Below are 16,929 nucleotides of genomic sequence, written 5' to 3'. Positions count from 1 at the left end.
CAAGATTTTTGCCCAATGATAAGTTATTATGCTTCTGTAGAAAATGAAGCATACTGCTAGTCTTGGTGTAAGTGAAAACAAAAGGAATGATTCAAAGATTCTCCACAGGTAGATAAAGAAACTGTTAGAATTAGCTTCATCCTAAACCCAAAACAGGTTTTTGTGGCACTCTCAGTAATCTTACATAAAAATGAATGTAAGCCCCATATGCCACAATTTAAAAAAAAAAAAAAACAGAGCCATACATCACCTGTCCCAAATAAGGAGAAGGGATAGAAATTCTATGAAGAACTTGAAAATGTTTTCCAAAACAATATATATGTGTGTGTCTCAGGAGAGTTCATTTTTAACTTTTCAATGTCAATATTTATACCTCAGAAATTTCCAAATCCCATAAATTAGGGCTTGATTAATTGGGTTTTTTGTTTGTTTGGTTTTGTTTTTGTCTAGACTTAAGAAAGTGATAGAGAAAATGTTAACAATGCAGAATAAATATAAGTGTGTTAAGTGTAATTTTTCGGGGCAAAGTAATTTGTAAAACACTGATAAACCCATTGCTTTCTTTTCTTCCAGTACTTTTTCATCTAGAAGCAATTGAAAATATACAAAATCATAGATAAAAACAGCATCTCAAAAATGCAATAGTTTTTTTAAGAGATAGAAAATTACTGGTTATAAACACAAGGGGTTAATTTTTAATCAATTAAGCAATGGAAAACAAACAATAAATTAATAAGAGCAACAGTTAATCCCTGAATTTACTGTTGATTTTAAAAAAGATAAAGATGAGAGAGAAAATGAATAAAATTACAACTACAGCCTATTCAAATAAAATTTAGTTCTAGAAAGGCAGGAAAGATAAAAATAAAGATAATGACTGATAATTGTCATTTCTCAGAAATATTTAAATAATTTTAAAGCCACCATGAGAAAAGAATGCAAAGGTGTCCAGAAACAACATCAACCAGCAAACATTTACTCTTTTAGCTAAATAGAGAGATAGAACATTCAAGGACTAGAATATAATTGAGTTAGAATATAATAACTTAAGAAGATTTTACATTATATTCACTCTTTATTTCAACAGAAGAGCCAGGAGAAATTCTAATGATGTTATATTATTTCAGAAAGGGGTCTTACAGACCAACAAATTTTAACCTTTCTTTTTCTATATGAGGAAACCAGAAAAGTCAAATGAGTGACCTGTGATTAAAACTCATTAAAACTTGGGGGGGGGGAGTCAAGATGGCAGAGGGCAGACAGGACTTTCTATAACCTCCTCTCAAACTAACAGTAGATTAAGACTCTAAACTGGTTTTGGAGTCAAAGAACGCACAAATATTTTGAGGACAACAGGTCTATTTCAGATGGGCAGGGGGACAGTCTGTCTAGCCCAGACCATACATGGGGAGAATGGGACAAAAAGTTGAGGCAGGGAGTCAGAGTATTGCAATTTTCCCGGACCTGGGAATCTTCTATGAGGCTCTTGGGCTACTTTATCCTGCTTGCAAGCAGGTGGTTTGGCAGATTTTCTGCAAAAAACAAATTGTAAACCACCGAGTCCTGGAAGAACAGGGGACCTAGCCACAATTACCCATTGGGGAATGGAAAAACATTTTTGCATTTAAGGGTCCTGATAAAGGCCTCATTTCTAAAAAATACAGAGGATTGACTCAAATTTATAAGAATTGTAGCCATTCTCCAATTGATAAATGGTGAAAGAATATAAACAGAATTTTCAGATGAAGAAATTAAAACCATTTCCAATAATATGAAAAGGTGATCTAAATCACCACTGATCAGAGAAATGCAAATTAAGACAACTCTGAGATACCACTACACACCTCTCAGACTGGCTAAGATGATAGGAAAGATAATGATGAATGTTGGAGGGGATGTGGGAAAACTGGGACACTGATACATTGTTGGTGGAAATGTGAACGAATCCAGCTATTCTGGAGAGGAATTTGGAACTATGCTCAAAAAGTTATCAAACTGTGCATGCTCTTTGGTCTAGCAGTTTTTACTGGGCTTATATACCAAATAGATCTGAAAGGTGGGAAAGGGATCCACATGTGCAAAAATGTTTGTGGCAGCCCTTTTTGTAATGGCAAGAAACTGGAAACTGAGTAGATGCCCAACAATTGGAGAATGGCTGAATAAATTGTGGTATATGAATGTGATGGAATATTATTGTTCTGTAAGAAATGACCAGCAGGATGATTTCAGAGAGGCCCAGAGAGACTTATATGAACTGATGCCGAGGGAAATGAGCAGAACCAGGAGATCATTGTACATGACAAAATCCATATTATAGGCCAATCAATTATTATGAACATGAATCTTTCCAGCAATGAGATGACTGATGCCAGTTCCCATGATCTTGTGATGAAAAGAGCCATCTACACCCAGAGGGAGGATTGTGGGAACTGAATGTGAATCACAATATAACATTCTCATTCTTTTTGTTGTTGTTCACTTGCATTTTGTTTTCTTACTCATTTTCTTTCCTTGTTGATCTGATTTTTCTTCTGCAGGAAGATAATTGTATAAATATCTTTGTACATATTGGATTTAACATATATTTTAACATGTATAACATATATTTGATTGCTTGCCATCTAGGGGAGGAGATGGAGGGAAATAAGGGGGAAATCTGAAACACAAAGCTATGCAACGGTCAATGTTTAAAATTTATCCATGCATATGTTTTGAAAATAAAAAGCTTTAAAAATAAAAAAAAGAAACCTATTTTTAAAAACTCATTAAAACTGTCAGTCCTATAAGTTTTTAATTGGTCTAAAAAATACTTTGATTTTTACTCTCTTTTTTATCATGCATATTACTCTTAGACTCATGTATGATGTCTTAGTCTACCTTAACATCTTCCTGGGATAGTCTCATATTACTCTCTTTGGACCTTTTATTGACAATACTTCGACCCTACTCTACTCTTCTCCTGAGCCTTACTCAACCACTTCAGCCTATGCTAATTCCCTAATTGAAAGCCAAATTTATGTTCTCTAGGTATCAATGATGTCATCCAGTTCAAATCAAGCTAAACATTTGAAAGCTCCTTTGTGCAGGAACTAGATGGCGGAAAGGAGGTTGTATAAAAAGATAAAATAAAAAAAAAAACATTCTTTCTATTTTTTCTATTTTTTCCATGTATTTTAGTTCCATCTGTTCAGTTAGATTTGAAGTCCCTTGAAGGAAAAATTCCTTTTGTAGTCCAAAGGTCCTAACATATGGTATAAAAAGGACAAAGTGGGTAATAACACAGAAATACATGAAAGTTCCTGGCTTTTTTTTTCATTTATAATATGGCTGGGCTTCTTTTCCCCCTGCTTCTAAGTTTTCAGTTAAGATGGAAGGAATTATTCCCCACAGAGCCTCAGCTTGAAGAAGTGAACTTCATAAGGCTAAAAATTGCAACCAGAAATGGAAAGTGAATCATTCTAGTTCTGTCTTTATTTTTTTTTTTCTGAAATACTTCATGTCTTTAGGAACAGAGTTGTATATGTAATAACAGAAAGAGCTCTGGGATAAAAGCCAGGAACCCTGGGTTCAAATATCAACTCTAGGATTTTATTTACTAGATGGCTTTTGAAAAATGTTACATTTTTTGGAGTCTCAGTTTCATCATCTGTCAAATTGTAATTCTAATTTTGACCTGAGTAACTCTGAGGGCTAATTTGAGGACCCAGTGGGATGATGGAAGTGAAAGTATTTATTGCTAATTTATATCTTTTGCTTTTAATATCACTTTGTGATGTTAAACTCAATTCTGATATTAAACATATATACGTCTTCACAAATTTCTTTGAATTCTTCATATTTGTCACATTTCATTGCAATTATATGCGACAATTTTTTCTTCATTCCCCAGTCAAAAAGTATATACTTTGTTTTTAGTTCTTTGCTCTCACAAAAATCATGTTACTGTTAATATTTTATTGCATATGCCTTTCTGTCTTTAAATTCCTCAGAAGTTATGTCTAACAGTGGGATATGTGGATTAAAGAGTATAAACGTTTTGGTCATTTACTTCATCATAGTTCCTAACATAGAAAGCCATGAGAAATTAAGAGATTAGCCAGAATGTAAGTGTTGCTCTGTCAGAAACACCAAATTACCTTCTAAAAGAAGTTTTTGAGGTTTTTGATTAAATTATATGCTTTAACTGTCTGTGGTCTTTTATAAGCTGTTCAAATGTTATGAAATTTCTATGGGATGAAATCAAGGCTGTACTTTACACACACACTCTCTCTCTCTCCTCTCTCTCTCTCTCTCTCTCTCTATATATATATATATATATATATATATATATATATATATATGTAATTTAGCTTGATTGCTTATATAGAAAATCATGCTCGGATTTAGCCATCTTTGTAGAAACATGGATTCAAACATATTTGGAGGTTCCTCTGCAAGAGGTCAAATGAGGTAAAAGAAAAAAAAAATACTTCTAAGTCATCCCCGACTTCAAAACCAATAAGCCTAAGAATCAGGTCATTTGGGGAGTTCATCATGGCTTACATAATCTCTTACATGAAAACCATATTATATATTTAAAAGGAATAGCAGATCGTACATAATAGATTTGTAATTTCATGTACAATCGTCTTTTCCCCTCTATTCTACTATGTTATGGTAATTCTTGTTTTATTTCTTAAGTTCAGAATAAACTAAATTAAATTGAAAAAAATCTCTTGGAGAGCAGAGACTGTTTCATTTTGTCTTTGTATTCCTAGTGCCTAGCACAGTGATTTTCACACAGCAGGTGCTTGAATAAATGTTTCTTGAAATGAATTAAATTGAATTTAAATCTCCTTGGGCTGAAGTCCTGAAACTTTGACAGTCATATCATTGTCCATCGCTTGCCTTTATATTTCCCTACATTCTGCTATGGTGCTTCCAGTGACACAGAGAACACCTTTAAGAATGGGGAGGAAATGTCCACCTGCTCAGTGCTAAGCTACTTTGAATAACTTTGCCAAATCACAGCTTTTAGTAACTTATCACAAGGTTAGAATTTCCATTGTGCTAGTTGTTTGTCCTGGACATTCGTTGGTTAGAATAAAGTCTGACTGAGATTATATTACTGACATATTTCTCTGCACCACTGCAGTCTGGCTGCTGAGCCCAGCAATTAAAGGTAATTTTGAAGGTGATTACTGCAAACAGCATTGGGTTATTTGTCACTGGACCAGATAAAGCATATGAGCTCTCTGTCCTACACTGCTTTGTGGGGGCAAAAGTCCAAGAGTTTCATGTTTAAAATACTGCATTATCACCCTTCCTTCCCCCTTCTGAGGCTAAAAAAATACAGTCGGGAGATTAAGAACAGCCTTGGTTAAGAAGGCTATATCACATGAAGTAGATAAAATGATATAGGGTTTAGGACTAGGAAGAACCTCAACAGTGATCCAATCCCTTGATATTCCAGATGAAGAAACATGAGCCTTCAAGAAGTGAGAAACAAGACAGTGAAGTATCAGAACCCTAAATGTGACCCAAACACCCTAATTCCAAGCTTTTTTCTTTCCATTAGTCTATGAATCTTCCTCAGATTAGCACAAATGCTAGGTTAAGGATTCAGTTGCATCAGGGACTGCTCCCTAATTGTTTTCTGTGTGCAAAAATCCATATGACCTTGAGAGGCCTAAGTCTCAGAGGGAGACCAGTGATGTTAACCAGTACATTGGTCAATCATCCAACAAACATGTACAATGCGATATATAAGGAAAAGCTTTTATTTTTTTAAACATGTGTAGAATATTTATTTTTCTTTCTATTTCTTTTTAATAGGTTTTTAATTTTTTTCCAAATACATGCAAAGATAGTTTTCAACAGTCACCTTTGCCAAACTTTGTATTCCAAAATTTTCTCCCTCACTCCCCTCCCCTAGACAGCAGAGAATCCAATATAGGTTAAACATGTGCAATTCTTCTAAATGTATCTCCATATTTGTCACTGAAGCTTTTACTGTAAATCTAGAGGATGTCATGTGTTTTAAACCTGGCCCCCATTTTGCATTTACCATGATAAAGTACAATCATGGTACACTTGGAAACAAGTCCATATTGCTGATGGTTGCTTCCTCTGAGCTCTCAGAAACAGGAAATGTGAATAAGTCCAGACATCAATTAGTAACATAGCATACATTTAGAACTAAAAGATTATTCAGAGGACATTGAGTCCAGTCTTCTAGGTTTACAGAGGAGGTACCTGAGGCTCAGAAAAATTAGAGCAATTTACCCAAAGAAAGAAATACAAAGGAAGGAGAATTGAGCTGAAAGGATGTAAGGGAAACCAACTCTCTATTTATGCTCCAATTTGATGAGGGAATGATGAAGAGCTGGAAGAAATCAGGAAGAATGGAAAGCCAAGAAAAGAAGGCTTACTGATTGTTACTGAGAAATCAAAGATTTGTAGGGCATAGATTTCACGCTCATGAAGCTTACAGAAACAATAGGGGTGGGACATGAACCCTTGCTGCTGGTGTGTAAAAGAAAAAAGATCTGTGTAAGAGACAGATCTAGGCAAAAAGTTTCAGATATGCAATATGAAACTCTGGAAAGGGGGCAGGAGGTCTGGGTTGAAATCCTACCTCTGACCCTTGCTAGTTCTATGATAACCCTGGACAGGTCATTTAAGCTAACTTCCTTAGAGGTTGATTTTGTAGAACCTTGGATGGCTGAATGGGGAGTTGATGAGATACCTCGTGGGTGATGTTAAATTGAGCAGAGGATTGACGAGACTGAATCAGTGTAGAGGCAAGATCATTTTGACAGCTGTGTAGAACACTTGGAGGAGACTGAAGATTGGCAGATGAAGATTGAAGTGCCGGAGAACACTACTTACTGTCTCAGTGATAGATAGTGAGGTACAAAGAGTTCTTTGCCCCTGCACTGAATGGCCCCATACTCTGGCCTTCTTCTGTTCTCATATCTGCTTCTTTGAGCCCTTCTGCTTTTCTTCCTTCAATACTGCCAGCTGTCACAATGCATTTACTGCCTATTTGCCTGCCCTCAGAAATCTTTACTATGTTGTTCCATCTAATGTTACCATCCAGCTGCCTCAAGATGATAGTCATGGTAGCAGGGAAAGATACCTAGATTGAAAGTCCCCCTGTGTTCTGCTCTGGTTGAACCTCTTCTTTAATATTACAGTTAATTCTTGGTACTACAGATTAGAAAGAACATTGATAATCTGGGGTGGGACTCAAGGAAAGAGTAAAACATCAGATAGCATGCTTGGAAGCAAGGGGGATGATTATTCTGCAAGAGAGAAGGCTTAGGAGGTTAGGAGAGAGTGTTACCTTTTGGTTTGTGTTTTAAGGAATATTATGCAAAAAAGGAGCCTGCCTCTAGTCTGCTTGGTCACAGATGCAGAACCATGCAGTAATGGGGAGGGACTAAAGTGGGTTTTGAGTACAGAAAAGCAGATTTCCATTTGTTATGAGGAAGAACTTCCTAATCATTAAAGTTTCCCTAGAGGGAAATAGGCTACTTCATGGGGTCAATATATTTGAATTGTTGAGTCATCTTTAAATATGGTCTTGATAAACACTTGTCTTAATGTAATCTCTTTGCATGAAGGAGACTTTCTTTTTCTTTCTCTTTTTTTGTACTTGTGTTCTCAGCTTTAAGTATAATGCCTTGCACAATAGGTACTTAATAAATGTTTGCCGATTGACTGAGGTTGTAGAGTTGGTCCTTGCATAGCTATTGGCTAAATGGCTATTGTCTAAACTCAGTGGTATCTGAAGCTTTTCCCCACTCTCTGCTTTTCTGATTCTGTGGGAAAGGATGGGATCCTGGGAGCAACAACAATAGTACTCTGATGTCTAAGAGGAAATAGGGATGTTGAAAGCCCCATAAATATCCTGACCATTGACCTTCTGGTTCCTCATATGACATCGTTTCTTAGAACCTTGAAGGGAACCAGGTCTCAGTGCTAGATTCACTATGGCTCAGTTAGCATACGATGAAGTATTAAACGAAAAATGACCAATGGGAATATACAGAAATGGGAGACAAAAAAGGACATTAAAAATGCAGAACCAGATGAAATAGATGGCAGAGACAAATAATGAAAAATAGAGAGATAAAAAGAATATTAGAGGAACAACAAGAAAACTGAAATAGTTATATGTATCAAGAATTTCTAAATTTCTAAAAAGATATTCCACCATGCACCAGAAGATGATCAGTGAAGGATGAAGTGGAACCATTTCAAAATGGAATAAGAAAGGGGGAAGCAGAAATAGGACCACAGCTAAGGCATTAAATTAACTACTATTTATGAGCGAGTGAGGCAATCATGCCATATCCTATCAGCTGGGTGGCTACTCACTTGATGGTTTTAAAAAGCAATGAAGCCGACTTCCGGCCAAGATGGCGGAGAGGAAATACACTGCTGTGTAACCTCCGTGTTTTTCTCTCACTATCCATTTCATTTCATGCCTCTGAATTAATGCTAGACTGAAAAAAAACATACAATTACTTACCAAGAGAAACCATCCTTGAGACTCGTCAAGAAAGGTCTGTTTTTGCGTGAGGGCAGGGACGGTATTTGGAAGCAGTCTGCGGGCAGCAGCTGCAGCGAGAGCACAGAAAGCAGCTCAGAGCCGAGCAGAGTGGAGAGGGGGTGGGGCATGATCGCAGCCGTCTCTGAGGGGAGAGCTTTGCTACAGGATTAGATACTTTGCTCCTGCAGCGAGTCAGCAGCCCAGCAGAGAAGTTAAAAACACCGAGGGTGAAGAATACAACCCCAAACAGCTGGAGTCTCTCGGGACCTGGCCACCCCTCCCCCACAGTGTCTCAGAGCGCTCGGATCTCAGAGCGCAGGCGCCGTAGCACAGTAGGAACCGTGCCTCATGAATACCCTGCCCCTCCCCCAAAGAAAGCAGCCTCCATTCAAGGTTTTTTTTTCTTCTGTTTCTTTGATAGTTTGTCTTTGATTATTAGACAGAATGAGCAAGAAACTGAAAAAGAATTTAACCCTTGACAGCTTTTATACAAATAAAGAGCAGACTCCAAATCCTGAGGAGACTAAAAACAAACAGTCCCCAGGTGAATCCCCAAAGGAGGAGATCGTATGTTCCTCAGCACAGATGAATCTCATGGAGGAAATTAAAAAGGCTCTCATAAGGGAGCTAGAAGAAAAATGGGAAAAGGAGAGGGAGGCTTTGCAAAAGGGGAAGGAGGCTTGGCAAAAGGAGAAGGAGGCTTTGCAAAAGGAGAGGGAGACTTGGCAAAAGCAGAGTGAGGCTCTGCAAAAGGAGAGGGAGGCTTGGCAAAAGAGACTGGAGAAGTCAGTTAAAGAGAGAGTGGATAAAGAAACCAAATCCTTGAAAAATAGGATTGGTGAACTGGAAAACAAAATTGGCGAAATGGAAAAAAATTCCACAGAACAAAAGAACTCAATTGGACAATTAGAAAAAGATCTTAAAAAAGTGAGTGAAGAAAATACCTCACTGAAAATCAGGGTCGAACAATTGGAATTGAATGACTCGAGGAGACAAGAAGAATCAGTCAAGCAAATCCAAAAAAATCAAACAATGGAAAAGAATGTGAAATACCTTCTGGGGAAGACAACAGACCTGGAAAACAGATCCAGGAGAGACAACCTGAGAATCATCAGACTTCCAGAAAAGTATGATGAAAAAAAGAGCCTGGACATTATTTTCCAGGAAATTATCAAAGAGAACTGCCCAGAAGTCATAGAAACAGAGGAAAAAATAAACATTGAAAGGATTCATCGATCACCCACTGAAAGGGATCCTAAAATCAAAACACCAAGGAATATAGTGGCCAAATGCCAGAACCCTCAGACGAAGGAAAAAATACTGCAAGCAGCTAGAAAAACCCAATTCAAGTATCAAGGAGCCACAATAAGGATCACCCAGGATCTGGCAGCATCCACATTAAAGGATCGAAGGGCCTGGAATATGATATTCCGAAAGGCTAAGGAACTTGGTATGCAACCAAAAATAACTTACCCAGCGAGAATGAGCATCTTTTTCCAGGGAAGAAGATGGACATTCAACGAAATAAGCGAATTTCATCTATTTCTGATGAAAAAGCCAGAACTTAACAAAAAATTTGATCTACAAGCACAGAACTCAAGAGAAATCTAAAAAGGTAAAGATTAATCTTGGGATCTATATTTCGGCTATAAAGATGTATAAAGAATACATGTATACCTTGTTCTAGAAACTAGATGTGGAAAGGACATTGTACCAGAAAAAAGGGAAAGTGGGGGTACTACATTTCATGAAGAGGCAAAGAAAACCTAGTATATCTGAGAGAAAGAATGGAGAGGGATGAATATAGTGAGTATTTTACTGCTTTCAGAATTGGCATTAAGAAAAGAATTTTAGACATATTCAATCTATGGTGAAACTTCTCCCACCTCATTGAAAAGTGAGAAGGGAAAAGTGAAAAGGGAAGGAATAAGCTAAGTGGAAGGGAATACGGTAACTGGGAGGGAAAGGGGTAAGTTGGGGGGGGGAACTGTAAGGGGGGGAGGGATACTAAAAAAGGGAGGGCTGTGAGAAGCAAGTGGTGCTCACAAGCTTAATACTGGAAAGGGGGGTAAGGGAGTAAGAAAGGAGAATAGCATAAACCGGGGTTAACAAGATGGCAAGTAATACAGAATTGGTCATTTTAACCATAAATGTGAACGGGGTAAACTCCTCTATAAAGAGGAAGCAGTTAGCAGAATGGATTAAAAGCCAGAATCCTACAATATGTTGTTTACAGGAAACACACCTGAAGCGGGGTGATACATGCAGGTTAAAGGTAAAAGGTTGGAGCAAAACCTACTATGCTTCAGGTGAAGCCAAAAAAGCAGGGGTAGCCATCCTGATCTCAGATCAAGCTAAAGCAAAAATTGATCTAATCAAAAGAGATAAGGAAGGGCACTATATCTTGCTAAAGGATAGAATGAATAATGAAGAAGTATCTATATTAAACATATATGCACCAAGTAGTGTAGCATCTAAATTCTTAAAAGAGAAATTAAGAGAGCTGCAAGAAGAAATAGACAGTAAAACTATAATAGTGGGAGATCTCAACCTTGCACTCTCAGAATTAGATAAATCAAACCACAAAATAAATAAGAAAGAAGTCAAAGAGATAAATAGAATACTAGAACAGTGGAAAATATTAGGTTCACAAGACAGAATAGTCAACTATAGCAATCTAGTGTTTGACAAACCCAAAGATTCTAAATTTTGGGATAAGATTTCATTATTTGATAAAAACTGCTGGGATAACTGGAAATTAGTATGGCAGAAATTAGGCAAGGACCCACACTTAACACCACATACCAAGATAAGATTAAAATGGGTCCATGACCTAGGCATAAAGAACGAGATTATAAATAAATTAGAGGAACATAGGATAGTTTATCTCTCAGAATTGTGGAGGAGAAAGAAATTTGTGACCAAAGATGAACTAGAGACCATTACTCATCACAAAATAGAAAATTTTGATTATATCAAATTAAAAAGCCTTTATACAAACAGAACGAATGCAAACAAGATTAGTAGGGAAGCAACAAACTGGGAAAACATCTTTACAATGAAAGGTTCTGATAAAGGCCTCATTTCCAAAATATATAGAGAACTGACTCAAATTTATAAAAAAATCAATTGATAAATGGTCAAAGGATATGAACAGACAATTTTCAGATGAAGAAATTGAAACTATTACCACTCACATGAAAGAGTGTTCCAAATCACTATTGATCAGAGAAATGCAAATTAAGACAACTCTGAGATATCACTACACACCTGTCAGATTGGCTAAGATGACAGGAAAAAATAATGATGAATGTTGGAGGGGATGCGGGAAAACGGGGACACTGATGCATTGTTGGTGGAGTTGTGAACGAATCCAGCCATTCTGGAGAGCAATCTGGAATTATGCCCAAAAAGTTATCAAACTGTGCATACCCTTTGATCCAGCAGTGCTACTACTGTGCTTATACTCCAAAGAAATACTAAAGAAGGGAAAGGGACCTGTAGGTGCCAAAATGTTTGTGGCAGCCCTGTTTGTAGTGGCTAGAAACTGGAAAAAGAATGGATGCCCATCAATTGGAGAAAGGCTGGGTAAATTGTGGTATATGAATGTTATGGAATATTATTGCTCTGTAAGGAATGACCAGCAGGATGAATACAGAGAGGCTTGGAGAGACCTACATGGACTGATGTTAAGTGAGATGAGCAGAACCAGGAGATCATTATACACTTTGACAACGATATTGTATGAGGATGTATTCTGATGGAAGTGGATTTCTCTGACAAAGAGACTTAACTGAGTTTCATTGGATAAATGATGGACAGAAACAGCTACACCCAAAGAAGGAATACTGGGAAATGAATGTGAACTATTTGATTTTTTATTTTCTTCCTGAGTTATTTTTACCTTCTGAATCCAATTCTCCCTGTGCAGAGGGAGAACTGTTTGGTTCTGCAAATATCTATTATATCTAGGATATACTGCAACATATTTAACATATATAGGACTGCTTGCCATCTTGGGGGGGGGAGGAGGGAGGGAGGGGAAAAAACGAAACATAAGTGATTGCAAGGGATAATGCTGTGTAAAAATTATCCTGGCATGGATTCTGTCAATACAAAGTTATTATTAAATAAAATTAAATTAAAAAAAAAAAAAGAAGCAATGAAGCCAAGGTTTTCCATTTGGACAATTCCCACTGAATCTTTCAGACAAAGTGGTGATGACTACAGTCCTGCAAATGGGGATGAAAGGTCAAGTCAAATGATTCAGCCAGCTTTGCCACAGCAAAATGACGAGTGTGTGCCTTATGAAAGCTCAGAGAATGAATGAGTGAGGGTATCAGAACAATTCAATTCCAGAAACACTTACTGCGTTCTTATTATGTGCGAGGTTCTGAGGTTGGCTCAGCAGGGGTGAAAAAGGCAAATATTCGAAGCTTTGCCGTAAATATGAACTAAGAGGTTTTGGCAGACCTTTCTTATTGGATTGTTGAAGCCTCTTTGAGAAGAGGTAAAGCAGGGGTTCTCTCACCATTATACAGATGGGGAATGTGAGACATTAAGGATTATGAACATAGTCTGACTCCTATTTCTCTCAGTGTACCCTTCCCTCTATCAGTCCCCCCTTCCTTTTCTTACCTTCTTTCCTTTCTACTTCTGCCCTCCTTTTTATCAGCCTTCCCTCTTCTCTTTTCTTTCCCTTTCCCCTCTGACTTTCCTATAGTTGAGTGTATATGTTCTTTCCTTTTTGAGCCAAATCTGATGAGATTAAATTTCAAACAATACTTACTTATCCTCCTCCCTTCTTTCCAGCTAATGTAATAGATCTTTTGCACCTCTTCATGTGATGTAATTTACTCCTTTTATCCTCTTCTTTCCTCTTCTCCAGTACAATCTTTTTTCTACCCCTTATCTTTACCCACCATCTTTGTCTATGAATATCCCTTCTAACTGCCCTAACAAAGATATATTTCTCAAAAGTTACAAGTATCATTTTCCCATGTAGGGATGTAAACAGTTTGACCTTTAAATAACATTTTTTTTTCTTTTCTGTTTACCTTTTTATGTTTCTCTTGAGTTTTGTATGTGAAGATTGAATTTTCTATTTAGCTCTGGTCTTTTCATCAAACATGATTGAAAATACCCTATTTTATTGAATGTTCAACTTTGCTGGGTAGTTGACTCTTAGTTGTAGTCCAAGTTACTTTGCCGCCTACAATATGATATTCTAGGACCTTTAATTTTTGAATAAGGAAGCTAAGTCCTGGGCAGTCCTGACTGTGGCTCTGTGATATTTGAATTGTTTCTTTTTAGCTGCTTGGCAGTACTTTCTCCTTAATCTGGTAATTCTGAAATTTATCTACCACATTCCTTGGAGTTTTCATTTTAGGGTCTCTTTTAGGAGGTGATCAGTGGATTCTTTTAATGACTATTTTACCCTCTTGTTCTGGGATATCAGGGCAGTTTTCCTTGATGATTTCTTGAAAGATGCTGTTCAGGCTCTTTTTTTTAACCTTGGCTCTCAGAAAGTTTAATAATTCCTAAATTATTTCTCCCAACTATGCCCAAAGGGATACCAAACTGTGCAGACCCTTTGGATCTAGCAATGTTTCTACTGGGCCTGTATCCCAAAGAAATCATAAAAAAGGGAAAAGGAACTACATATACAAAATAATTTATATCAGCCCTTTTTATGGTGGTAAGGAACTGGAAGCTGAGTAGAAGCCCATCAGTTGGAGACTGGCTAAATAACTTATGGTATATGGATGTTATGGAATTTTATTGTTCTATAAGAAACAATCAGCAGGATGATTTCAGAAAGCGCTGGAGAGATTTTTATGAACTGAAGCTAAGTGAAGTGAATAGAACCAAGAGAACATTGTTTTGCACAACAAGATTATGTGATGATCCACTGTGATGGACATGGCTGGTGATTAAGGCCAATTCCAATAAATTGTGATGGAGAGAGCTATCAGTACTCATAGAGGGGACTGTGTGTACTGAGTGTGGATGACCACATAGTATTTTCACTTTTTTCTGTTGTTTGCTTGTTTTTTGTTCTTTCTTATTTTTTCCCCTTATTGATCTGATTTTTCTTGTGCAGCATGATGATTGTGGACATATGTATAAAAGAACTGCACATGTTTAAACGCACAATTTTTTTTTCTCCTGGATCTATTTTCCAGGTCAGTTGTTTTTGAGTGAAGTATTTTACATTTTCTTTTTTTTTCTTTTTGAATTTTGCTTCACTGATTTTTGATAGTTCATTGAATTATTTGCTTCTTCTTGTCAGTAGGACAAATGATGAAAACAAATAAATTGCAATATCATTTAATCTATGTGTCCAAGCAATCCCAACACACTTTAGACAGAAAATATCATCTGAATTTAGAAAAAGAACTAAGGAGACTGAATATAAACCAATACATGCTATGTTCACTCATTTTTTTTCTTTTTTTTTCTCTCCCATGATTTTCCTTTTTGCTCTGATTTTTCTCTTCTAACATGATTCATAAAGTAACTTGTATTAAAAAGAAATAAATTTACTAGGAAAAAAATAATATATGTGATTCTTAAGTTTTGTATTTTTCCTTATCTCTCTGGATTCCAGAAATGTTTGGAATTCTGGGTTTGGGGAAATGATTTAGTTAGAAGAGTGTCATAATAAGAAGTTCTGAGGTGTGATTTCAGGTCTTCGGTATCTTGAGCTTGGTATGGCTTAGGATCTCCACCAAAGCTGACTAGGTGAAGTATCTAGAACTTGGAGAGAATCTGAAAGATCAAATCTAAGAAAGGGAAAGCACTTGGATGATAGAACAAAGTCTTTTCTTCTCCTAGGTATTCAGTAGTGACTTGGCCATAACCAGAATAGTGTGAGAGGCAGAACTTCACTATCAGGGTGTAAGCAGGATAAAATATATTCAAGAATAATCCTAAGAGTAATTCAAGAGGCATATTCCATTTAATATTAAAAAGAGTGTTATATTTGGAGATTCCCTAAAAAGGGACTCAGGTCTAAATCTTGCCTCTGCCACCTTCTATCTATATGGCCTTAGTAAAATCCCAATCTCTGGCCTTCATTTTTTCCCTGCAAATTAGCTATCTAGACTAAAATATTTCTAAGTTGGCATTTGGTTATAAGGTGTTTCAAGTCTATTCCACTGTAATTAAACTACTGCTATTGTTTCAACAAGCCTTTTCCAAGAAAAAAAAAATGCACAAATATTTCAAACCTGTTCCGTACCTTTGTTATGTTCATGAGAAATGACAGAATGATTTAAAGGAAACACATTTTTTTACATAAAGAGTATATTTTTATCCCTTGTAAATTTATTTATATGTATAAAATATATATCCATTGTAACAACAAATCTCTTGAAGAGTTTTCAAATATTAAAACATCCTTTCCCCAACTATTGATCTTAATATTCAGATTGAGTGAATAACTAAAGTGCCCTGCCCAGCCCAAAGCCAACACTGGCACTCAGGGAAGTTGATATCTACACAGTGATCCTGATGGCGGTATAAAAGGTTTGCCAACTTCCTATATGTTTCCCCATGTTGCAGAGACAGAATAGTCAACTTTTTGCCTAATGTAGCCAATTTTCATCCAGCTGTGTTTTCTTCCAGTGGGAACTACCTTAGATACTGTGAGTACCTTCAGGTTCATATCTAAAAATCATAGAGTGAACTTTTAGCCATATGAAAAGATGCTCCAAGTCATTATTATTCAGAGAAATGCAAATTAAGACAACTCTGAGATACCACTACACACCTTCAGATTGGCTAGAGTGACAAGGAAAGATAATGTGGAACGTTGGAGGAGATATGGGAAAACTGGGACACTGATACATTGTTGGTGGAATTGTGAATAAATCCAGCCATTCTGGAGAGCAATTTGGAACTATGCTCAAAAAGTTATCAAGCTGTGCATACCCTTTGATCCAGCAGTGTTTCTACTGGGCTTATACCCCAAAGAGATACTAAAGAAGGGAAAGGGACCTGTATGTGCAAGAATGTTTGTGGCAGCCCTCTTTGTGGTGGCCAGAAACTGGAAACTGAATGGATGCCCATCAATTGGAGAATGGCTGAATAAATGGTGGTATGTGAATGTTATGGAACATTACTGTTCTGTAAGAAATGACCAGCAGGAAGATTTCGGAAAGGCCTGGAGAGACTTACATGAACTGATGCTGAGTGAAACGAGCAGGGCCAGGAGATCATTATATACTTCAACAACAATACTGTATGATGATCAATTCTGAGGGACGTGGCCTTCTTCAACAATGAGATGAACCAAATCAGTTCCAATAGAGCAGCAATGAATTGAACCAGCTACATCCAGGGAAAGAACTCTGGGAGTTGACTATGAACCACTACGTAGAATTCCC

Source organism: Antechinus flavipes, chromosome X, assembly GCF_016432865.1.
Source record: "Antechinus flavipes isolate AdamAnt ecotype Samford, QLD, Australia chromosome X, AdamAnt_v2, whole genome shotgun sequence".
Lineage (NCBI taxonomy): Eukaryota > Metazoa > Chordata > Mammalia > Dasyuromorphia > Dasyuridae > Antechinus > Antechinus flavipes.
This window is presented reverse-complemented; position numbering follows the sequence as displayed.